Consider the following 25,016-nt stretch of genomic DNA (forward strand, 5'->3'; position numbering starts at 1 on the left):
CTTTTTGGTAGATACTGACAGAATAATCTGAGCGGTTTGATTAAAGCTGTACTTTGAAGGATAATGAACAAAACTTGTAGGACAGAAAGCATCAAAAGTTATGCTATTTAGAAGAAGAAATAAAGAAAATTATGTCCTTGTCTTTTGAGATAAAGACAATAAGAAGATAGGATCTGCAGAAATTAACTGAGGACCAGAGAGATACTGCATCTTAAAAGGACCGTGAATGAAACCTACACAAAACATCATTTTGGGATGGTTGTTACTGCATGACATTTTCAACAGCTGGCAGTACTGTCAAAGTAATGCCTGCCTGGGGGAAATTGGAAACAGTCATTTGCTTTGTTCAAGGTGGTCATTGTGCATCTGTTTGCCTATTGTGCTTCTCAGAATTGTGCTAAAGTCAAAATCTGCTCCAACAGTCATGGAATTGCTCCCTCCTACCTCCCAAAAATCCAACTCAGTCAGAATCTCCCTGTGAGAAAATGGTAAAGAAGCTGTTACCCATTGTTTACTTAGTTGTGAAAGCCTGTGCTATTATTGAAGGATGTTGTTTTACCATGGATGCAGCCCTTTTCTAAAAGCCTTCGCTTTTGTTTGAAATGAGAGAGGAAAAAACTTCCAAGATAGGTTTAGGGTGTTGTAGTTAATGGGGCATACTTGTGTGTAGTATTACATCCCTCCTTTCTGTACCTGCTGCTGTGTTCAGATGTTGGATTTCTGTGCATAGCAGTACAATATCCGCTGCTGTCAGAGTCTTTGAGTTACCCCATCTGTGCACATGTGACTTCAGTGTGAAACCAGGTGTGCTGTTGGCTACAGCTTGGATGTGGCTGTTGCTAAACTGTGTTGTTGGAGTGGTTTCCTGATGATGTGATTGATGAGCTTCTCTCGTGGCTCTACTTAATTGCAGTAAAGGGTATTGGCAACTTGCACTGGTGAAACAATTTTCCTGCTTATCTCTTTATTTGGTATTGGGAGTGCCAGTGGGAAAATCGAAGAATTCCTAGACCTATATTATTAATAATTTTTGTATTGATAACTTTTAAAACAGAATTATGTGGGCATTTGGCAGTGCCACAAAACATTAAAAAATGAAAGAAACTTGCAACTGAGTTCATGAAACTTTTACACTTCACGATAACTGAATACCAGCATCTACATGATAACACCCACATAAAAAAGATTTACTTAGAAATAAGGTTTCATTTAGATACTATACAACCAATTCCTTTATTTTTATTAACTATCCAGTCAAAGGTTCCTAAACTTAAATGAATTTTTCTAAGGTTTCTTACTTGCTAGCAGGCTATCCACACTGAAATCTGCTCAGATCTTTGGACTGATACTGTCACATAACCAAAGTATTAGTGAAGGATTACAGTTGCAGTAAATAATAGTCTGGATTTGTACAACTCTTTTATTTGTCAAACCACACTGGATTTTTATTTGCTTAAAATGGATTATTGACTTTTAGGGTGTCAGGATGTTCTGGCTGACTTTGGTTGTTTCCTGGGTAAGAAGTATCAACCAGCTTGAATATAAACTTGGCACAGAGGTTGATAGCGTGCTGCAGCTCAGTAATGTGCTTGATGAGCATTCTGACAAGAGATCACTGTTTATAAATAGCTCTAAATATAATAAGCACACCTTTGCTTCCCTACAAGGAGGAAGTAGCAGTGCTAAGTAATATTGTTGCTTGTGTGGTATAAGGCTTGGTCTCTTAAGGTTGTAAATGTCCAAAGAAAAATACCAGAATTGTGAACATTACGCTATGTATTCTGTCTTCTGAGACTTGTGGAGAGTATGATGTTGGATAGCTGTACTGAAGTGTGTGTGAGGATGTCTATTATTATCTCTAAGGAAAAGAAAATATTTAGAGATATCTACGAAGAGTTGTGCTTGAAAAAATATCCAAAAAAATCACACCACCACCACTTTTTGGGGCTCTTAGTTTAGTCCCAGGTTTTGGTTCAATCTATCTGTTCTCTTTTCTCTCCTTTCTTCATCTGTTTTGTTACTGAAAGGATTTTTTATTGTTCTTGATCTCGGTTCATGTGTTTATGATACAGACCCTGGCTGAACAGTAGTAATGTTGTTAAAAGTTTTTCTTGGGCCTTTCTCTTTTGCTTGCCTTTGGCAAGTCTCTTGAAAAATATTAATTTCCTTCAGTGATGAAATCTGAAATGTCAAATGCAACTTCATAAATAACCTTTTACAAGACTAAAACAGCGGAAAAGCAGAAATTAAAATTAGTAACTCTAATCACGTCTATCTGCAATTATTTTCTCCACATCATGTAATATTTTTTTAGCTAAAACTCTTCTTTAAATAAGTGTGACTTGGCTTTATCAAACTCAGGTAATGTTATTACTTACTGCATGGAGGAGATGTGTGAGGGTAAATGGGTTTATATGTGTTTATAGCTAAAGAATTATACTTGCTTAGAGCCAAAGGATTTTATGTGCATACCTGATTCCCTGTATCACTTCGTTAAGATTTCAAAGTGTTATCTTGCATCTCCACTATACTCACCTCCTGTCTTCAGGTCCTGCTGACTGCTGCCAAGTGTCATGTCAGTTCACTCCAAAGTCCAGATTTGAGGTATCATGAAGCAGACTTTCAGGCATCATGTTCCAAAAAAATTTTAATGGGAGGATGCAGCAGTATAGTCTTCTCCATGAAGAGGGGCCAACATGAACTAGGAAATCCCTGGGCAATTCTACCCTTACAGACAATTCACCTGTTCCCTCCTGTGACGGCTTGATGTAGTAGTAATTCTTGTGTCTGGAGTCCTCTTGATCCTCATTGGATTCCTTCGCTGTCTTTCAGAGAGGTTGTTTTCTTGTCTCAGTGCAGCTGGTGTTGATGATCTGTGTCCTTGAAGCCTCTGCATTTTCTTGTTTTCATTGGTTCTGGAGGCCATGTTTTGACCAGGTAGGTTGTAAGCACTGAGCAAGTTTTTCACTTGGAACTCTGTAATATACAGCTTCAGATAGAGTCTCACTACTCACGCTTAGAAAGCTAAGCAAACAGCATACAAACTGACATAAAATTTTCACTGTAGAATCTTATTTAAGCTAATGATACACTGAGTCACACAATATTATAACTCCAAATGATTTATTTTGTTTAAGAAGATACTTAATCTGAAAACCTAATCCCTGTTAAAGAGTACAATTGCCTGATTGTGCAGTCCTGCAACAGTCCAGGGAGGATTCAAATTCAAAATATCTCATTGTTTTGAGGAATATGCTTGAGAAGAGACATCCCAGCAGGAAGGGAGTTCGTTGCGGTGCAGCCACACTGCCTGGCAGGGTGAGGTCAGAGAAAGCTCCCTCAGTCTGCCCTATTTATGGGATGAAAGTGGTTGACTCATAGTCAGATTGCATATGAGGCTCCTGACTGGCGTTTGCTGTGTGGCTTGGTTCTGGGCAAAAATTCTGCTGTTCTGGAGTGTTAATGAAACCACTGCTCATTTGGTATGGGGTGGGGGGGCAGCAGGGGGAACGCATGTGTCATATCAAAGAAGTGGAGGAAGATTTAGCAAGGAAAGGCATGATATAATGTTTTTATGCTGTAGAAAAGAGGAGAGAGAGGGGAAACGTAAGTTAACAGGAGAGGAAGCAAATTAGTACAGCCTCTAAAGGCTGTTTCTTCATAGCATCTATGGTTTTTATATATCCACCGGAGTTATTCTTTTTCCTGCTCTGGTTTATTAATTGAAAATGCTTTACAGAACTCCCTTGAAGATGAGAAGAAGAGGATGGAGATGAATGAAGTGTCTGTGTAAGAATGGCCTCCCATGGATACCAGGTTCTTCTCAACTATGTGGCTTGCATGTGGATTTATTCAGTGAGCATAGGAATAACTGGTTTCTTTTCTTATGATTCTTTTGTCCACAGTCATACTTTTGGGAACGCATATGGTACATTGGATGAAGTATAGTCCATTCTAGGGGAACTACTTCTGTAGGACTTATTCATAGTGTCAGTTCTGTTGAGAGAGGCATGATGGAATGGAGATGTGTTGGGAAGTTGTGTTTGTTTCTCCAGCTTGATCTAATTTTGCTCATTCCTTGTTGGTCAGGAAAGAGTTTATTCCAGAAGCCAATTTAGCAAGACTGGGAGCTGTTAGAAGGTTAGACAGTTTTGAGGACAGGACAAGTCAGGAGTGCCATAATTTTCCAAGAGATGTAGTGTTTGTCTCTCTGACATGTGAACTGCACTATTTGGTTCCACTTCATCTGCAGATTTTCTGAGGGTGCACTCAATCCCACCATCATTGCTGAAGATATTATATAGCACTGGTCCCATGACAGACCTTGAAGGACTTGTCACTGATCTCCATCCAGACATTGAACTGTTCACCACTACCTGCCGGTTGCAACCATCCAACCAATTCATATCCACCCTTAACTGTTTCCCTCCCCATGAGGCCCTGGGGTATCAGTTGGAGGTGGGGCTGAACACAGGGAGCCCCAAGATTCCTTCCTAGGTGACCATCAAACAAACGGCTGGAGCCAGCAGCCCCCAAGAGACCTTAGCAACCAACAGCCCAAGCAGATGGCCATCTTGCTCTGCACCCAACTCATGATGGCGTGGTTCCTCCATTCCCATCTTAATCTGAGAACCTCTTACACCCAAGGTAGGGACTGATCCCTGGAGCCTGGAGGTGCTCTTGAAAGCGAGAGCAGAGGCGACGGCCAGCAACGGCTCCTGTCTCTCTTTCAGGCTCCATCAGCCTGTCAAGACAGCCCTTGCCTACAACCCGGGCTCGCCCAGTGGGGGTCGCAAGCCAGGCACTCCCAGCAGGTATGGCATCCCCATCCGCTCTAGCACCCTGTCACCTCCAGCATCCCCGATACCTGGTCACCTTCAGCATCCCCAGCACCCCTGGCATTTTTGGAACGAGGGTTCAGCAATCCCGCGCAGCTGTCCCTTCCCTCGTCTAGGTGACCCATGCCCAAGGAACACCATGTACAGAGAATTCCCCAAAGACTTGGGGACACCTCTGCTATTTTATCTGCTGTGAGCGAGTCTCCTCCCTGATCCACAACACCGTCCCACAGGCACAGCATTTCACCCTGTGGGGAGTGCCCCAGCCCCAAGCTGGTGCAGACCTGGGGGAGCCCAGCCACGAGAGGCAGCTCGGTGGGCGACTCTGGAGATACCACCTGGCGCAGCACAGCTCCCACTTCCTTCTGCAGGCCTGCTGATACCTCCATGTGAGTGCCCCAGATTACTCTTATCCAGTGAAGGAACACCAACATGACTCCACCAGCCACTACCACCAGGCTTGTCTGCAACACTGGGACTCGGTAAGCTGCTGCCCTGCAGGACAGCTGGGGGCTGTGGGGTTCCCCTGGCTGGGGCAGCTCCTGGGAAACAGCAGGGCCAAGCAAAATGGCCTTGCAAGATCTTGGGCACTATGACTATCACAGTGCTGCCATGTGCTTTTCCAGGGGTGCAGGAGATGTAGAGGCAGTTTGCCCATCTCAACCTCTCTGAAACAGCAGTCCCTGCAGTGCTAGCCCAGGACAACAACATCCCCCAAACATGGAACACCTCCCACCGCCACGCTGCCCCCCACATCCCAGGCACTGCACATCTTGGAAGCGTCCACAAAAGCATCTGAACCAGTGTCATTGAGGTGCTATCGCTGCACCTGGAGCAACTCTCACTGGCTGACACTATCCGCCAGAGCTTCAGTGCATGCCTGAGGCATGCCTATTTGAACATCATTGGGATGGTGCCACAAGAGGCTGGCATGGCCCAAAAGGTGGGGGGAAAGCCACAACAGATGTTGTGGAGTGTCACAGGTCGAAAGCTTGTGGATAAAAATTAAAGATGGAAGTACCAACAGGAACCTTATGGTTGGTATATAGTACAGGCCAGCCAATCAAGGTGAGACAACTGATGAAGCCTTCTTCCTCCAGCTACAGGAGGCTTTGTGCTCGCAAGCTCTCATCCTACTTGGGGACTTCAACCACACAGACATATGCTGGAGAAGTAGCATGGCAAGCTGTAGGCAATTCAGGAGACTCCTGGAGTGCATCGAAGATAATTTCTTAGTCCAGCTAATAGAGGCCCCCACCCGAGGAGAAGTAATACTGGACTTTATGGTCACCAATACAAGCTAACTCATCAGTGGTGTTAGGATCGCTGGCAGCCTGGGCTGCAGTGATCGTGCACTGGTGGAGTTCAAGGTCCCAAGGGATATGGGACAGGTGAGGAGTATAGTCAGGACACTAAATTTCAGGAAAGCAAACTTCCAGCTCTTCAAGCAATTACTCGGTAGGCCCCCCCTGGGACATGGTCCTCCAAAACAAGGGAGCGGAACAGAGCTGGAAAATATTTAAGGGAGCTTTCCACAGGGCACAAGAGGGCTCAGTCCCCATATGTAGAAAATCAGGCAGGAAAAGGAAGAGACAGGCATGGCTGAGTTGAGACCTGCTGGTTAAACTAAAAACGAAGAAGGAACTGCACAGGCAGTGCAAGCAGGGACAGGGAACCTTGGACGTGTATAGCGATGCTGCCCGGTTATGTAGGGATGAAGTCAGGAAGGCCAAGACGCAGCTGGAGCTGAACTTGGCAAGGGAAGTAAAGACTAACCGGAAGGGCTTTTACAGGTACATCAGTCAAAGGAGGAAGGTCAAAGAGAACGTACCCCCACTGATGACTGGAAGTGGGGATCATGTATCAACAGATGAGGAAAAGGCTGAGGTACTCAACAATTTTTTTGCCTCAGTCTTCACCGATAACTGCTCTCCTCACCCCTCCTGGATCATGGGACAGCAAGATGGTGACCAGGGGGGTTAGACCCCCTCCCACAGTGGAGGAGGATCAGGTTCACTAATGCCTGAGGAACCTGAACATTTATAAGTCCATGGGGCCTGATGAGATGCAACACAGAGCCCTGAGGGAATTAGTAGATGTGGTTGCCAAGCCACTGTCCATGATATTTGAAAAATCATGGCAATCAGGAGAAGTCCCTGGTGGCTGGAAGAAGGGTAACTTTGTGCACATTTTTAAAAAGGGTACAAAAGACAATCCTGTCAGCCTCACCTCTGTGCGTGGGCAGATCATGGAACAGATCCTCCTAGAAGCTATGCTAAAGCACGTGGAGGGCAGGGAGGTGATTAATGGCAGCCAGCATGGCTTCACCAGGGGCAAGTCCTGTCTGACCAACTTAGTGGCTTTCTATGATGGGGTAACCGCAGCACTGGACACGGGTAAACCGACAGATGTGGTCTATCTAGACTTCTGTAAAGGCTTTGACACAGTCCCCCACAACATCCTTCTCTCTAAATTGGAGAGATATGGATTTGATGGGTGGATGGTAAGGGGGATAAGGAACTGGTTGGATGGTCTTATTCAAAGAGTAGTGGTCAATGGCTCAAAGTCCAGATGGAGATCCGTGATGAGCAGTGTCCCTCAGGGGTCCGTACTGGGACTGGTGCTGTTTAATATCTTTATCAGTATTGACAGCAAGATTGAGTGCACCCTCAGCAAGTTTGCAGGTAACACCAAGCTGAGTGGTGTAGTTGCAACATCAGAAGGACGGGATGTCATCCAGAGGGACCTGGACAGGCTGGAGAAGTGGCCCTCTGGGAACCTCATGAGGTTCAACAAGGCCAAGTGTAAGGTCGTGCACCTGGGTCAGGGCAATCCCTGTTTTCAGTACACGACGAGGGATGATGTGATTGAGAGCAGCCCTGCAGAGAAGGACTTGGGGATGCTGGTCAATGAAGAAGCTTGACACGAGGCAGCAATGTGCGCTCGCAGCCCAGAAGGCCAACCATATCCTGGACTGCATCAAAAATAGCATGGCCAGCAGGGCAAGGGAAGTGATTCTGCCTGTCTGTTCCTCTCTTGTGAGACCTCATCTGGAGTATTGTGTCCAGTTCTGGAATCCTCAATGTAAGAAGGAGATGGAGCTGTTGGAATGGGTCCAGAGGAGGGCTACAAAGATGACTGGAGGGCTGAAGCACCTTCCCTACGAGGAGAGGCTGAGAGTGTTGTGGTTGTTCAGCCTGGAGAAAAGGCTCAGAGGAGATCTTATAGCGACCTTACAGTACCTGAAGGGGGCCTACAGGAAAGCTGAAGAGGGGCTATTTGTAAAGGCTTGTGGGTATAGGACCAGGGGTATAACCAGGGAGAGGGGCAGATCTAGACTGGACATTGGGAAGAATTTCTTCACCATGAGGGTGGTGAGACACTGGCACGGGTTGCCCAGGGAGGCTGTGGCTGCCCCTTCCATGGAGGTGTTCAAGGCCAGGTTGGATGGGGCCTTGGGCAGCTTGATTTAGTGGGATGTCCCTGCCCATGGCAGCAGGGTTGGAACTGGATGATCTTTAAGATCCCTTCCAAACATAACTATACTATGATACTATGATAAAGCGCAAAGCTGACATTCTACCACCCCCCAGCAAGCACAGGGCTGTGGCACAGAGCTCTGGCGTGGGATGTGGAGTTAATCGACATCAGAGATGAGGGGGAGGTGGGGTCGTGTGGTTGGGTGGTGGTAAGAGTTGGGACAGACTCTGGACAGTAGTGTAATTAGTCACCTTCTCACCCCCACACAGGCCTCCTTAGCTAGGAATAAAAGTGCTTCCTCATTATCGGCTGGTGGACAAGATCCGTCAGTTCCCCAGTGCCAACTCCTAAAGTGCCCATGCGCTGTCGTAGCATCTACAGATTGAAGTCCTCTTTATCTTCATCAGATGCCAGTTCACCAGATTCAACCCAGAAATTTGAGACAGAAAAACCATTCCTAGGTTCTTGGCTAAGATGTCCTCCCTCGCCATCTGTGTCTGCCCTAGAAGATCCCTTTCTCCTGCTGATTTGGTGATGCATCCTCCATCACCTTCTACAGCTAGACAGAAGATTCGCACACCTTCACCTACTGTGTCAAAACAAAGACCACCATCTCCTACTCCAGTCTCTAAACCAGCACCCATCCAACATTCACCTCTCACACCAGGCATTATAAACATTACCAGAAAAAAAACCTGAAGCAGTACATGATAAACCCAGTGAGAAGCAGTGAAGCAGTAATGTGATATAAAGCCAGTGAGAAGCACTGAAGCAGTACGAAGGTGAGCAACTGAGAACAGGACGGGGATGGGGTGTGTGATGTCTGCGAAAAGTGGTATTAATTTTGAAAAAAATGGAGTGCCAAGTAAGAATTGCTGAAAAGTTAGAAAAGGTTAAAGCTAAGGAAAAAATTGCAGTTATGTTAATGGGCACAAAGAAGAAATTGAGCAGCTAGTACACCGAAGCTGAAGAGCTAAATGAGAGATTACAGGCCCAAGAAAAGAAGTTCCAGGAGAAAATGAAGACAGCTCTTAAAAAAAAAAAAAAAAGAAAAAAAAAATTCCTGAACTGAAATGTTATAAACAAAGAAAGGGGAATTGTAGGTTGTAGGCTGTTAAGTAAACAAAGAAAGGTGGTCTGATGGTACCTTAGGAGGTAAGTTGCTTGCCTACCAGGAACCTGCAGGCTAAGGATGCCTGGAGTAGGTTTATGTACAAAATATTAGGCACCTAAGGTCTGGATCATTAACTAACAAATTATGGTAATAAACATTAGCCTTAGAGCCTATAATAAACATATTTATAAGCGTAGACTTTTGAATATGGGTTAAAATTAGTGAGGTAGAATGAACAGTTATATTTGATTCCTTAGCCAAACAACAACTATGATCAAATAAATTATATTTCCTTTTTCCTAACCTCCCAGTCTCCAATATTACAAAATCCTTGAAGTGTTCTGTGTTACACAGGCTGTGTACTTGTACTACAGTTAAAACTTAACATATGAAATATGAAGCTAATCAGTTACTTTGAAAGGTGAGAACGTGAAGCACCTGTCAATCCCATTTATTTATAGCTGTTCTGCTTTGTACAAATAGGCTAATACATTGAGAATGGTGTTCTCTTTCTTTTTGAAAGAATCATTCATGAGGGATGAGATTGTTGTACTCCTGCCAGGATGAGCATTTAATTCTCTATAATGTGTGAATAACATAAGGAAGGTGTAGCAAGAACTATGTGTCGCCTCTAAGTGCTTTAAAACCCACTTGCTTTACATTGTTGTCAGAACAAGAGCTAAAGGAGTTGAAAATATGAACCTAGCTCTCCTACATACTAATAACTGGGCTGTTGTATATGATGGGTGTAGCTCTCTTGCTTGTGCCTCTGTAGGTTTGTTGCTACTTCTTCCTTCAAGCCACTTTGTGCTTTCCTCTCATATTTCCCTGCTTGAAGTAAAAATCTAGCTAAATTTTCAAGATGATCTTTTGAGTGCAGTATAAGCTCTCTTTGGAAAAATTCTGGTCATCTAACACGATAGAATGTAGCATCAGTCCTTGGTTTCCATAGGCACATGCAGCTGTAATAACAGTGGAAATAGCTTTAGTTAACAATAAGACTACTGCAGATATAAATAGAAATTAATAGTTTTAAAAAAGAACATTGTGTTTTAGGCTAGCATGCATTACTTTAGTAGGCTATGTAAGGAAAACAAGGGAAATGTCATCATATTTTGGGTTCATAAAGTCAAAATTGTGCAGCTGATAGAGGAAGGTACACGTCTAATCACTATTTCATGTCATGAAGTGCCATAAGGAAAAAGTGAATGAATAGTAAAATTGCTACTGTTTTCTCCCTTTCCCTTTGTAAAATTAATCACAAAACAAGTGTAAGCATAAGAATTGCAAATTGTTGTTTATAACATAAACAGAAGATAGTAAGATAAACAGCAGTCCCCGAGTTCTGTGATGACTATGTAATTCTTGGTGAGTCTGCTACTAGATTTATAACATAAACACCAAATGCTATGCTACAAGACATTTGGATCTGTCCCATTGAAGTAGATTTCAAAAGGTACTGTCCTTTCAAGAGTACGAAATGTGTATATAATGTTCAGTTGTTGTCTGATTTTATTACTGGAGAGTGTGTTATCGGAAAAATGCAGGGGTTTGTGCATAGCATAATTTCTGAGGAACTGCATTAAGATAGTTAGCATTCTATTGCTCTTAATTTGCTGAATTATCTGTTGTTTTTTTCCAGAATGAAAGCTCTTGACTCACATTGGAGTTGCCATTACAATGATTGCCACAAAATTTTTATGATGATGGTGTGATGCCCAACCAACTTTGACTTTAAAGCCTATCTTTTGGTATTAATTAATAACCACTTTTAATGTTAAGTGAAGACAAATTACTGACACGCAAGTATTCATCCAGATAGAAAGTCACAGATCATTGTGTAGCTCCTAATGCAGCTTCCACTGAGGTCAATGTCAACCACTTTGTTGACATGATAGTTAAGTCAGTCTCTTTGCGGTAATTAATGTGCTGCAACTCCTTTTCCTATTTGCATGTTTTTAACATCTTTGAAAACCTGATATATGGGTAAGGATGTATGGTATGCAGATAAGAATAATCTCTGTCCAGAGAAGAGTCCTGCTGGTCTGAGCTGGTCTGCCATCTCATTTTGCTACTGTTGTGCTTCAGTTATTTGATCTTAATAACAGTCTCAGTAATTGAACTGCGTGCCATAAATAAGCTGTTACAGACAAGCACAATGTTTACGTCCTGAAAAATGTATTTGCCAAGTCATGCAACAAGAACAGGGAACAAAAATTACAGGTGAAAGATGGGTTAGGCTTTGAGTAACTGTGTAAGAATTGGATTCTTCAAGTTCTTATCTCAATAATGCTTTTGGAGTCATGCCTCCTAGTCCTGGCTTTTCTGCACATGTACAAGGGCACAGTTGTGCTGGGTGTTGCTTGTAGTATAAATTGTGAAGACTGAGAGTTTGAAGGATGAGTGTCTGAAGTCTTTTATCACAAATATAACTTTTGATTTCTGGGCTACATAGGAATGTGTGACTTTGTATGTGTAAGCATTTTTTTATAGATTCTGCTGCCAGTGTGTAAATATGTCTTAAAGGCTCTACATCGCCTCTGCTTCTCTGAAGTTATTGAAAGAAATAAGAGTCTTGCTATGATAATGAATAGTACATATAACTATGTTATTAAAACTATGTTATTAAAAAGCATATTTTTGTAGGATTTCAAGTATTTTCAGTTTGACTCTCAAGAAAAAGAAATACGAAGGAAATACCTTGTATTTTAGCTTGGTACATTTTTAGATATAAATATATATGGTAATATGTGCAAAGGCTTTTTTTCCCATGTACAATTCCTTTCTTGGTTTCACGTAAGAATGCGCACTAGGTAGAAGGAGCAGTTGGGCTGAAAATGCAGCTGTCACTTTCTGGTTTTTTGGGTTCTTTTTTTCATTCTAGATCATTCCCTGGATGGGGGGAGCAAACGATGACAATTATCAGAAGGTCAATACCCCAGATTTTGTGGTCAGCACAAATGATAACAGGAATACTTTAAATACAACTCTCACCCTGTAAGTAACTAATCCTTTGTCATATGTAGTACTATCATAATTCAGTATAATTAAAATCCTTCATGCATATTTGCTTTAGTTAAACACCTGGGTAGAAACTCTCTAAGGTAAAATGCACCACTGAAAAAGAGTGGACTTGTCCTTGATAAGTGGTTTCATATTGTAATTCTCCTTGAGAAAACCACTCTACAGTTCAGGTACAAGCTAAATCAATAGACCCTTTAAATTGATGTTGGGTTAGGTAGGTTATACTAATTTTCTAACCTTCTTGGAATGTGTAGTGGTAAATGGAAGTGTCTCCTTTACAGCCTCCTGAAAGACTGAATACTGTTCAATTTGATTATGGGAATTTGTAACTAATCTCTGCTAAAACTTGGAGTGTTTCTCACAGTCAGATTGCTCTTCAGTAACTCTTCTAAGTGCAGTAGGGAAGGTTTTTCAAACAAATTACTTAACGCAGTGGTACAGGATCTTCCCGAAGATGGCGTCTGCATTATCTGAGGTCTGGCAACAGCAAAAAAGCTCACTTGTTTTAAGTTTTCCATGTTTTCAGAAAAGCGATTAATGTTTTTAGCTCCTTCAAGAATAAACCATTATCAGAGAGCAGTTGAGTATAGCCAATGTAGGTTATTTAAGTTACTTTAATGACAAGAGATATTTAGGTGCAGTTTGACCTTCACCTTTTTTCATAATGTAGCTAAATCATTGTACACAGTGCACAGGAGCACAGTTTTTAGAGACATGAGAATATATGGTTGTCTTAGATGTTTCCATTATCTTTATTTTTTCTTGAGTAAGAAATTAGGTTTATTTTGAAGTTATGCCTAGAGTTGTTCAAATTCCAATTTAATTCCTGTACAGTTTTTGAATGCAACTCTTTACTTTTTTTTTATATTAATTTTGTAAGTGGGGAAAAAAGTGATCTCACAAAGCATATTGGTGAAGTTAACTATGTACCATTTTTCTTTCATTGAATCTGCAATGGAAATGCCATTCAAAGCAGATGTGGAATGAGTGACCACAGCTGTTTTATGTCATTTAGATATTCTCTGAGCAGGCTTGTTTCACGTAGTTTTTGATGCAGCTGAAGAAGTGCTGTTATCACTGGGATTCTGATAAAAATAAAAATTTCTGAGTGAAATTAAGAGGTACGTTTTGTTCCATCTGGTATCCATATCAGGTGCTGGCTGCTGATGGGGGCATATGCTGAGGGAAGTGTTGATGTTTGAGAAAAGGAAAGTCTGTAGGAAGTGAGATGGGCATTTGTTTTTGGCATTTGCTTTTTATATCTGCTTTTTAACATAGCTGCATTTCTGCAGTCCAGAAGAGTTTTCTCAACAGCAAACACAAGTTTGCGTGAAACTTGATAAGAATATTGTTCTTTACCAAATGATTTGCATTCCAGATGTGTAAATTTAGCTGTTTCTTGCCTTCCCTTGTAATTCTCATTATGATGTATTCAGAAAATAAGTATTTTCAATGAATTAAAAAGATCAGAGTGGGACGGGACAGGAACAGTTATATTTGCACTTGATAATGCTTTCTATTATAAATTATGCTGTGACCTTTGAAAAAGCTCTCAGATATCTGTAGTTCCCACAAAGTCTCTAAAAAGCAAAGGGAAAAGTTGTAAAGTTAGTAATATTTTTTCACTATTTCAAGTCACTTAAAGATAGAGCCCCTATAGAATCAGTGTCCAATTAAAAGTGTGGCATTTCCTTATAGCTTGTCTTAAGTTTTTCTTTTTCCTTGTCACAGAAGTATCACAACCCTTCCTTTATCAAGAGTTGAACAACAGAGTGTGGTGAGCAGACAGCACAGTGGAAAGGGGAACTAAGTGTGACAAGTCTCTGGATCAAAAAATAACAGCAGAATATTGCCTGAAGCTGCTAGAAAGTGTACCCACAGCATCACTGATGGCTGGTTTGATAGTAGCATTCTACTGACTCCAGGTGATAAAACCAGCATCAGAGACTGAGGGGCAAGCAGCATAAAGAGGAAAGGGGGAACCCTCCATCACACGGCAGTTCTCATCTGCCACCTAACACTGAGAGCCTTTGGAGAAAGTGCTGAGTTTCCCCCAGGTGTGATTGTGTCAATTCATTGGAGTGACAGCTGGGTGTAGATGTGGCTGAGAGGGAGAAGCTTGTCCTGATGCACATGGTCCCTTGGTCAGCTTAACAAATTGAGGTTAGCAGTGTACTTTTTTCTTTTGTGTTATTCTTGTCTGTTCACTGAGGATGTTTACTTCAATGACAAAAATGATGCAGTCATGATTCTAGATCATTCAGATACTGATGTGAGAAATGCTGCAGAAATAAATTATATTTATGGAGTGTTTTAGGCACCGAACAAGTGAACAGTATAGGAACACTCAAGGGAAGAAAGTACAGATTGCCTGAATGTTTTGTTGGAGACCTGAAGTGTTTTCTGGAATAGAAATATTAAGTGAATATCACCAAGATTTCATTAAGATTTCATTACAAACTAGTAAGGTAAGTTTCATAATGGATGGATGACACGTGATTATTAAGTGTTATTCCTAGTAGCCTATTATAAACATAGCATTTTGTATGTTTTTGAACATAGAAATCTGTCTTAGAAGAAAATATATAAATAAACTTAATGTAAAAAAGAAAACCATGTCTCTTTTGCTGATGTATTCTATCATGTTATCCATTGGAGTCTATGCCTTACCATATTATTCCTTTTTTTTTCAGATGTATTACTTATGGATTGTGAAGGTATACATAGCACAGACAGTTTTTATTAGACAATTACATTTTATTAAGCTGAATTGTTTGGAGACTAACTTCGTGCAGACTTTATAAAGAGAAAAATCAATATGGTTTTAGGCATTGGTCCAGTGGGAATAGCAGCTGTTACTTAACTTTTTATCTAGCACTTTTTTTTTTTTTTAAGCTTGAGTTTTAGTGCATTTTTGAGGGAAATGGAAAGAAGTGTGGAAATAATATACGTAGCTCTGTGTATTCTCTGTTGAAGGGAGTGCCACAGTATAGACAGATTTCATGATATATTGCAATGTTTTCTGCATACAGCTATTTCTGTTTAAGTTTATATGGTTGAATTTGAGAGGACTATATATTTGTTAGACAAATTTGCAATATGCTGGCAAGTGTTAGAGAAAATTTTGCTTTTATATCCTGTGCATTTATTTTGCATTTCTTGTTCTTTAAAATCTGATTTTTCTGTTTTCACCATTTCTCTTTTATGTTAACGAAGTTAATATCTTTTAGAAATTGCCAGGTCTCTTTCTTCTCAGGTACTTGTGTCTGCTCCTCATAATTTGTACTCATTAATTGTTTTACATTTAGTTATTCTATATTTCTCTGCTGTAAATTGTGCTGAAAGCAGGATTTTGTTGTTAAGGAGTCAGAGACACAGCAGTAAACATTAAATTCTTTATTTAGCCCTCTTAAATTGCTTACACAGGACAGAAAATAAACTATACAATTGCTTCTGTCTATTCTGCTGATTGTTCCAGTGCCACTATAAAGGGGTGAAGACCAGGTGAAAGGACTGACCTGCAGAATTGCTGAGTGGGTGTTTTAGGCTTTCACTTTTCTCTTTTTGTGTGAGATTGAGTAAAACAGCATCTAGAAATCCTTCTGCTGTGTAGAACAGAATATTCCTACTGTGTTTCCTTTAAAAGTAGTCTTCTGAAGGGATTTGCAGGATTTTCTTTCATGTAAATATCTAATGTATGGATAAAAAAAAAAGAGGAGATTCACTGCAGGGAAACCACCTTGATATGGTTTTGAAATGTTTCCCAGGGGACCAGAACAGATTCCAGTATTCCCTTGAATGATGCTTTAATATTCTGAGAGTGAGGTTCAGTAGCAGATAAGACTCTGGTACTGGTGATACTCCTTAATCATAGATGTTAAAGTGTATAAACAGAAATCTAAGTATTCCTATGACTTGCCTACGAAACGCAGCAAGAAAATAAGTTATTTACATTTGATGCTTTTCCAACCATGATGTCATGATGTGCTTGCTTTTTATGTGCCTAGCATATCTTAATTCATAAGCATCACAAAGGAGAAAAAGGAGACGACAGTAATATTGAGTGAGACAGATTTGTTGACAAGTTTCCATGATTCAGGGAAGAAAAAGTGAAAAAAGAGAAAATACAGGATGAAAGTTAGGAAATCTATTTTTTTTTTTTACTATTCTGATTTTGGTGGACTGTGGAAATAACTCCCAGAGGTGGTGGCAGAAGTTTGAAGTATTTGAGCCATTGTGAAACTTAAAGGGTCGAATTGCTATGAACTGTACAACAAAGGATAATAAGGTCTCATCAGGAGGAGATGATAGGATATTCAATAAATTTTTGGACTTTCTAAATTTCATTAAGATTATCTGTAAAAATTTTAATCAAATGGAGGTTGTCTTAATTCTTTCAGTTGAAAAATGTTGGTATTTACTTTTTGTAATGAATGTTTAATTCATGTATGAGCAGAACTAGTACAGAAGGTAGGATGCAACAGCAATTTTAAACGTTGGGAAATTGGAAGAAAAAATGGGAAATTTGCTGCTACAAGACAAACCTCATATAACCAGGTTTTGTTATGGTAAGAGTTTAAATACCAAGGAAATATATTTTTTTCCAATTTTAGTATATATACTCGCGTATGTATGTGTATCTGCTGCTAGTAACTCAATTCTTTATTTAAAACCTGCTATCTCAAACTTGTGAGACGGATGGACTAGAAATGGAGGTGCAGAGATGTCTTCTCTAAATTCTTCATCAGAGTAAGGGTTTTGAAAATCACGAACTAAAGTTATGTTCAAAGTTGATTCCTTTCTAACAAGTCACCAGGCTTTGGCAGCAGAGGCTGCTCGATGCAATTGAGCAGCCCTGGTGTAAGCAGGCAGCCAGCAACGCTTTATCAGTATCGCTGCTCTGCTGTCACTACGACACCTGTGTGTGTTGGTTTGCTGTCGTGATCTGAGTATTTGTACAATTACTACTGAATTAAGTTGTTATATTCAGCAGCTTTGTTCTGTCCTTGGTCTTTCACAGAAAACATTACCCTGGTGATGCTTATCACTAGGCTTCCTCTGCAGTCAGCAGGAGAGACAAATCTTTTTAGAGGGTGATTCGGTCCCTGTTCACCATGTTCCCTGTTTGAAGGGGTTTGTTCCTCTCTGTGAAATACAACATGATATAAGGATATTGGCCCATGTCAGGTGGGAGTTAACTTTTGTGAATAAGCTATGTAAAAGAGATGCCCTTGGTGTTGGAGGAGTGCAGAAAGCTGCTCTGTGCTGCCTTATTTGGGAATCTTTATAGCATTCACCTCTGTGATGGGACTTGACATTCCCTCCTCAGAAATCACAACTATTTTCTTATTTCAGTTTACATTATCCATACAACTTCCAAGCCCTCCTAGTTCTCCATAAGTGCAGGAGAACACAAATTTTCGCACTGCTCATTGCTTTGGCTTTTCTCTGTGCCCAAATAAATACTCACAAGATCAGCACTTACATTTGGACTCTATGATCTAAGAGGTGTTTTCCAACCTAGTGATTCTATGATTTTATGATTCTGTGATTGTCAATAAGCCAGATACATGCTTGGTCACCAGGCCATGGATTCAACACTTCATTTTTCTTGGTGTGTCTCAGCAATAGAGCAGACTCAGGATTTGATTTGTAGTAACAGAGAGGATTTGTTGGTGTTTGTAGTGCTGGGTAGCAACTGGTGAGGAATTTAGGATCTTGGTAATAAATGAAGGGTTAATCAAGCACCTGAGTCCCCTGGCTACTTCTATCACCCTTATCCTTACTTCTTAAAAGGATAATTTGAAAAATCAAGTAATATATTAAAAAAAAACATAGTATAATAATGCAATAAATGTAAATTAGTAGTATGGGATTTGTGATTAGTGCTGCATGAAACAGTATCTTATAATTAGCACAAATCACATTTATATTAAAAAATAGAGTAGGGGAAGTTCATATAACTAGCTAACCTTATAACATGTTCTTTGCCTTTCGATAGCCAATGGAAAAGTTGAGTGGACTTTGGCAAATCTAGATCATGCTGCCAGCTGATCTCACTTTGCACATTCTTAGCATGGTTATACTGCTGTGTCATGTGTCTGCCTAGAAATGTATTAGCCCTAGGTTTATACATCTCATTTGTGTGCACATTTATATAGGTATACCCAGTGTCAGTATGTGTGTACATGGTTCAGTATGTGTATAGAATCAAATAATTTGGGACTTATTTCTCATCTTGTTGCCTCTAGGTTAATTAAGTAAAAAAAAAAGTTTTACAAATTTAATTTCTAGAACCTGATTATAGCTGATCAGTGAACTTCACTATAAATTCCTAAACAGTAAAATAGACTTTCAGAGGAGACTCGTGGACAGTTCTGCCAGATAAAGTAGAAATATTTCAGTTTTATTTGAAATGAGATAAAAGCTTAGAAAGACAGAGTAATATTTCTTGTAGGAGTCATGATATTGGTAGGGTTTTTCTATTATTGAACAGCAGAATTAAATATAAAATTCTAAAACAACTGTGAGAATTATAGAACTAGCTGAGACAAGAATGTTAACCTAACTGTATTGTAAGAAATGATGGAAAAAAAAGCACTGCTGGTTATCAGAGTGTAACAGTACAGCATTTGAGGGTAATAACATTGAGGTCAGTCAGAAGTTTTAGATGTGCAGTAGAAAATCGGACCAAAGGCAGTACTATGGACACAAATGGTGACAAATATCAGAACTGAAAAGGGTAATGTTAGCTATCAGGAAAAAAAAATGGGTTTGGTGTGAATGGTTTTCTTATTAAAGACTAAATCCTGTAGAACTGATGTTAAAAAGTCAACTCTACTTACAGAGGACAGATCTATATTTATGCAACCTATATTTTGGTAGGTGCAAAGAGTCTAACTTCATTTTTGGAAGACGTCTGCTCCATATTACAACTGTATAAATCCAGTGAGGATTCATTGCTCTATCTAAAGTGCCCACTGAATGATAGCATGGAGAAGTAAAAAGGCTCAAGGTATTTTTTCACACTTCATCCTCTTGAACTCATCTCGTCATCCAAAACCCGCTGACTTCATCTCGCTGACCTCATCCTGCTGACCTCATCCCTTCAACCTCATCCCATTGACCTTGTCACATTGACATCTAGTTGACCTCATCCCGCTGATCTCATCCCGTTGACCTCATCTGCTTGACATCTCGTTGAGCTCATCCCATTGACATCAACTCGCTGACCTCATCCTGTTGACCTGATCACCATGGGAGCCTCTAGCTCAGCGCCACCGATGACACTGCCGCGGTTGCCCAAGGTGAAGACGGTGTTGCGGTTCTTTAAGGAGGGCTTGGAGAAGAACCACGAGGGAATCCAGAGTCAGGGAACCAACGAGGAGGTCCAGGAACCCCCCCAAAAAAGCCCAAATGGAGACCAAGACTTGTCATCATGCCATTAATTGGAGAATATCTTTCTTGGTGGTGTCCTCCACACCCATGAGGTTGTCCTTCTCGGCCACCTCCTCGTACTGCAAGGGGGAGCTGAGACAAATCAGGGTGGAAGTGGAGCAGAACTGGAGAAGAAATGGCATGGAATGAGAGCAGGATAAGAATTGGAGTGGAATCAGAGTGAAATCAGAGAAGAAACGGCATGGAATGAGAGCAGAAGGAGAGCAGGATGAGAATGGGAGTGGAATTGAAGCGGAATTAGAGTGGAATCGGAGCAGAAATAGCATGGAATGAGAGCAGAAGGAGAGCAGGATCAGAATGGAAGGGAAATTGGAGCAGAATCAGGGAGGAATCGGAGCAGAAATGGCAAGGAATGAGAGCAGGATCAGAATCGAAGTGGAATGGGAGTGTATTGGAGAAGAAATGGCAAAGAATGAGAGCAGAAGGAAAGCAGGATCAGAATGTGAGTGGAATTGGAGTGAAATCAGAGTGGAATTGGAGCAGAATTAGAGTGAGATCAGAGCAGAATCAGAGCGGAATTAGAGTGAGATCAGAGTGGAATCGGAGCAGAATTAGAGTGAGATCGGAGCGGAATTAGAATGAGATCAGAGCGGAATCGGAGCAGAATTAAGAGTGAAATCAGAGTAGAATCGAAGCGTGATCAGAACAAAACTGGAGTAGAATCAGAGCGGAATCGTATCTGAACTGGAGCAGAATCGGAGAGGAATCATATTGGAATCAGAGATCAGAGTGGAATCAGATCAGAATAAGAATGGGATTGGACCAAAACCAGAGCAGAATTAGAGTGAGATCAGAGCAGAATCAGAGCAGAACCGAAGCAAAACTGGCACAGAATGAGAGCCAAGCGTAAAGGCCTTTGTCGAAACCGTGTTTGCAACAGATGCCTCAACATTGCTGGAACATCTTGCCTTACCTCATCGTCGCAGCAACGACCACAAAACCACACATCTCCTGTTTGTACCCTTACCCAGGCACATGTGCCCAGACCCAGGGACAAGCTCCCCACAGAGATGGTATTGGGCATGTGCACCACTGCTGAGTGGGGGGTGGGGAGGGTGTGGAGAAGGCTGAGACACCTCAGTAAAAGAACCATGATTACCAGCACCCAGTGGAATTCCCCACCTGACATGAAGTCGATTCAGACTGATGGGACGCCGCAGCTCTGTGGTGGTAGCTATTGCACCTTCTATTTTACTTTTTTTCCTTTTCTTTCTCTCTCTTTCTGCCTCTATGCAAACTTTCTTTTTGAAACTATTAAACTACCTTTTGTTACAGAATCTGATCTCATTTGTCTCTTAATCTAACTCTGGGAATAACAAAGAATCTCCCCAGACCTGACCATTCTGGGCCTGGACACCAAGTGAGAGCAGGATCAGACTGGGAGCAGAATTGGAGCAGAACCAGAGCAGAACTGGTGTGGAACAAGAGCCAAGTGAGAGCAGGATCAGACAGGGAGCGGGACTGGAGTGGAACCGGAGCAGAACCAGAGTGGAAATAAAGTGAGAACAGAGCGGAATCAGACCAGAATGAGAGCAAAACTGGAGTGGAACCAGAGCAGAAGCAGAGCGGAACTGGCACAGAATGAGAGCCAAGTGAGAGCAGGATCAGACTGGGAGCAGAACAGCAGCAGGATCGGAGTGGAATTAGAGTGAGATCAGAGCAGAAATAGAGCAGAATCAGAGTGGAACTGGAGTGGAAACAGAGAAGAACCAAAGCAAAACTGGCACGGCACAAGAGCCAAGCGAGAGCAGGATCAGACCAGGAGTGGAACCGGAGCAGAACCAGAGCCAAGTGGGAGCAGGATCAGACCGGGAGCAGAACTGGAATGGAACCGGAGCGGGATTAGAGTGAGATCAGAGTGGAACTGGAGCGGAATCAGAGTGGAATTAGAGTGCGATCAGAGCAGAATCACAGCAAAACTGGAGCAGAACCAGAGCAGAACCAGCACAGAACTGGCACAGAATGAGAGCCAAGTGAGAGCAGAATCATGCCGGGAGCAGGACTGGAGTGGAACCAGAGCAGAACCAGAGTGGAAATAAAGTGAGAACAGAGCAGAATCAGACCAGAATGAGAGCGAAACCGGAGTGGAACCAGAGCAGAAGCAGAGCGGAACTGGCACAGAATGAGAGCCAAGTGAGACCAAGATCAGACAGGGAGCAGAACCAGAGTGGGATCAGAACAGAATTAGAATGAGATCAGAGTGGAATCGGAGCAGAATCAGAGTGAAAGTGGCACAGTACGAGAGCCAAAAGAGAGCAGGATCAGACTGGGAACGTAACCGGAGCGGAATGAGAGCCAAATGAGAGCAGGATCAGACTGGGAGCAGAACTGGAGCGGAACCGGAGCAGAATTAGTGAGATCAGAGCAGAATCATAGCAGTATCAGAGTGGAACCGGAGCAGAACTGGAGCAGAACCAGAGCGAAACTGGCATGGAACGAGAGCCAAATGAGAGCGGGATCAAACCGGGAGCAGAACTGGAGAAAAACTGGCACAGAGTCAGAGCCAAGTGGGAGCAGAATCAGACTGGGAGCGGAACCGTAGTGGGATCAGAGCAGAATTGGAGTGAGATCAGAGCTGAACTGGAGCAGAACCAGAGCAGAACAGGCATGGCACGAGGGCCAAGTGAGAGCAGGATCAGAATGGGAGCAGAACTGGAGCAGGACCGGGGCAGAATCAGAGCGGAACTGGCACAGCATGAGAGCCAAGGGAGAGCAGGATCAGACCAGGAGCAGAACCAGAGCAGTAGTAGTGCAGAACTGGCACGGAACAAGAGCCAAGTGAGAGCAGGATCAGAATGGGAGTGGAACTGGAGCGGATCCAGAGTGAAACTGGCATGGAATGAGAGCCAAGTGAGAGCAGGAGCAGACCAGGAGCAGAACCGGAGCGGGATCAGAGAGGAATTAGAGTGACATCAGAGCGGAACCGGAGCTGAACCAGAGCAAAACGTGTCAGGAACGAGAGCCGAGTGAGAGCAGGATCAGACCAGGAGTGGAAGTGGAGCAGAACAGGAGTGCCGCATCCCCACCTGGATCTTCATGAGGTGGCTGGTGTAGAATTTAAGTAGGAGAAATAGATCTTGCTCATGGTGTCCACGTAGGCCTCGCACAGCTCCTGTGTCATCATCTGCTCGTGGCCCAGGGAACTGGTAGAAGAACCTTCGGAAGGAGATGGAGGAGAAGACGGGATCCCACCACGTCCAAGGTTCTCCAACCCCTCCTTGTCTGCCCCGGCTGCCCCACCAGTGCTTGAGGAGCGCGTTCTGAGGGATCTGGTAGTTGGCCATGGGCTTGCAGAAGGAGGCGATGTTCTGCAAGATCAACTCCTGGATCTTGGAGATGGCCTTGGAGATGAAGGGATGGGATTGGGGGGGTGTTCCTCGGGAGCTGGGGGCTCCTGTGCGACTTGGGGGGAGGTTCCTCACATCTAGGAGGGGTTCCTGTGGATCTGAGGTGGTTCCTATGGATCTGAGAAGGTTCCCATGGATCTTGGAGAAGGTTCCTCACATCTAGGAGGGGTTCCTGTGGGTCTAAGGTGGCTCCTCTGGATCTGAGAAGGGTTCCCATGGAGGTGGGGGAAAGATTCTTGGCATCCAGGAGGGGTTCCCGTGGATCTGAGGGGGTTCCTCACATCTAGGAGGGGTTCCTGTGGGTCTGAAGGGGTTCCTCTGGATCTCAGGAGTCTCCTGTGGATCTTGGAGGGGTTCCCATGAATCTAGAGAGGATTCCCATGGATCTGAGGGGGCTCCCATGGATCTGGAAAGGGTACCCATGGATCTGAGGGGGCTCACATGGATCTGGAGAGGGTTCCCATGGATCTGAGGGGGGGTTCCCCTGGATCTGAGGGAGCTTCATAGATATGAGGTGGCTCCTATGGATCTGGGGGGGGGTCCTCTGGATCTGGGATGGTTCCTCTAGATCTACTGGAGGTTCCTCTGGATCTGCTGGAGGTTCCTCTAGACCTACTGGAGGTTGCTCTGGAACTAGGATGGGTTCCTCTAGATCTACTGGAGGTTCCTCTGGATCTGGGGTGGTTCCTCTACACCTACTGGAGGTCGCTCTGGATCTAGGGTTGTTCCTCTGGCTCTGCTGGAGGTTGCTCTGGATCTGGAGTGGGTTCCTCTGACTCTAGAGAAACTCCTCTGGCTTCTGAAGGTTCCTCACCTTAATCTTGAGCTTCTCCAGAATGTGCTCGGTGTCAGCACAGGCCACGGTGTCCCTAAATGCCTGCTCCTTCACCACATTGACCTTCCCATTGAGCTCCTGCAGCTGCTCCAGGAATTCGGGTTCCGTCACCGGCACCTCTAGGATGGTGCTACCAGGGGGGACAACAAAGATGACCCCAAAGAGGACCAAGATGGGACCTCAAGGGACCAAAGAGGGACCTCAGGGCGTGGTGTCCCACCTGATCATGGTGGCCGGGACCACCAGCTCATCCAGGAGTTGGCCCAGGTGACGTCAGACAGCATGGTGGTTGCGGAGCTGAAGGTTCATGGCCACTGAGTGGTCCTAGAGGGTTCGGATCTTGGAGCTGATGCTGCTCAGGTCACACTGGAAAGCACCCAACATCTGCTCCATCTGCAGAGGGGACAAGGGGGGCCAAAGGACACCAAGAGGGGACAAGGGGCACCAGAAGGGGACAACAAGAGGTGACACCAAGAGGGACAGCATGAGAAGATAAAGGACACCAAGATCTTAACAGCAGCTTTATCTGGGGCTAAAACTTCACCCTGTCATACCAGTAAGTCCCACAGCTTTGAAAGTACTGTTGACCAGCAGGTTTCTGGCATAAGTGGCACTTGGAGTTGTGTGACTGAGAGTAGTTGGGAATTGGAGCATAGGTCTTCACCAGTGCTGGAAGAACCTGGGGAAGGGCAGGAACATCTTGAGAATGGAAGAGATGAAAACATGACCACAATGGAAGATGTGAACCTTGAACAGTCAGCTGAGTCCCAAATCAAGAAACCACAATCCAAAGATACAACTACTAAAAGGAATAGCTTTTATGGAGTGGTTAAGCCTATTGAAAGAGAAGATGTTGAAGTAGGCTTGGACCCTTTATCTCTGCTGGCTGGTTGCAGGCAACACCTTGGCAAAACCATGGC

The 25,016-nt window shown here is 43.0% G+C and overlaps 1 protein-coding gene and 1 long non-coding RNA gene across 7 annotated transcripts in view; both read right to left on the reverse strand.

Moving 5' to 3' along the window:
• Positions 1–25,016, reverse strand: part of SLC24A2 (solute carrier family 24 member 2) — a 275,076-nt gene that overhangs the window by 144,240 nt on the left and 105,820 nt on the right. The window lies entirely within an intron of this gene.
• On the reverse strand, positions 15,996–24,980 carry LOC128850498 (uncharacterized). 3 transcript variants are annotated; one of them, XR_008447918.1, is made up of 4 exons: positions 24,651–24,980; positions 24,317–24,489; positions 24,076–24,226; positions 15,996–23,070 (listed from the first exon to the last, which is right to left on the reverse strand). It is a non-coding gene; the product is annotated as an uncharacterized LOC128850498 (long non-coding RNA). The 3 variants fall into 3 exon arrangements; XR_008447917.1 differs by having other exon boundaries at positions 15,996–20,018; positions 22,941–23,070; positions 24,317–24,980; XR_008447916.1 differs by having other exon boundaries at positions 24,317–24,980.

Source organism: Cuculus canorus, chromosome Z (assembly GCF_017976375.1).
Source record: "Cuculus canorus isolate bCucCan1 chromosome Z, bCucCan1.pri, whole genome shotgun sequence".
In the NCBI taxonomy this organism is placed as follows: Eukaryota; Metazoa; Chordata; class Aves; order Cuculiformes; family Cuculidae; genus Cuculus; species Cuculus canorus.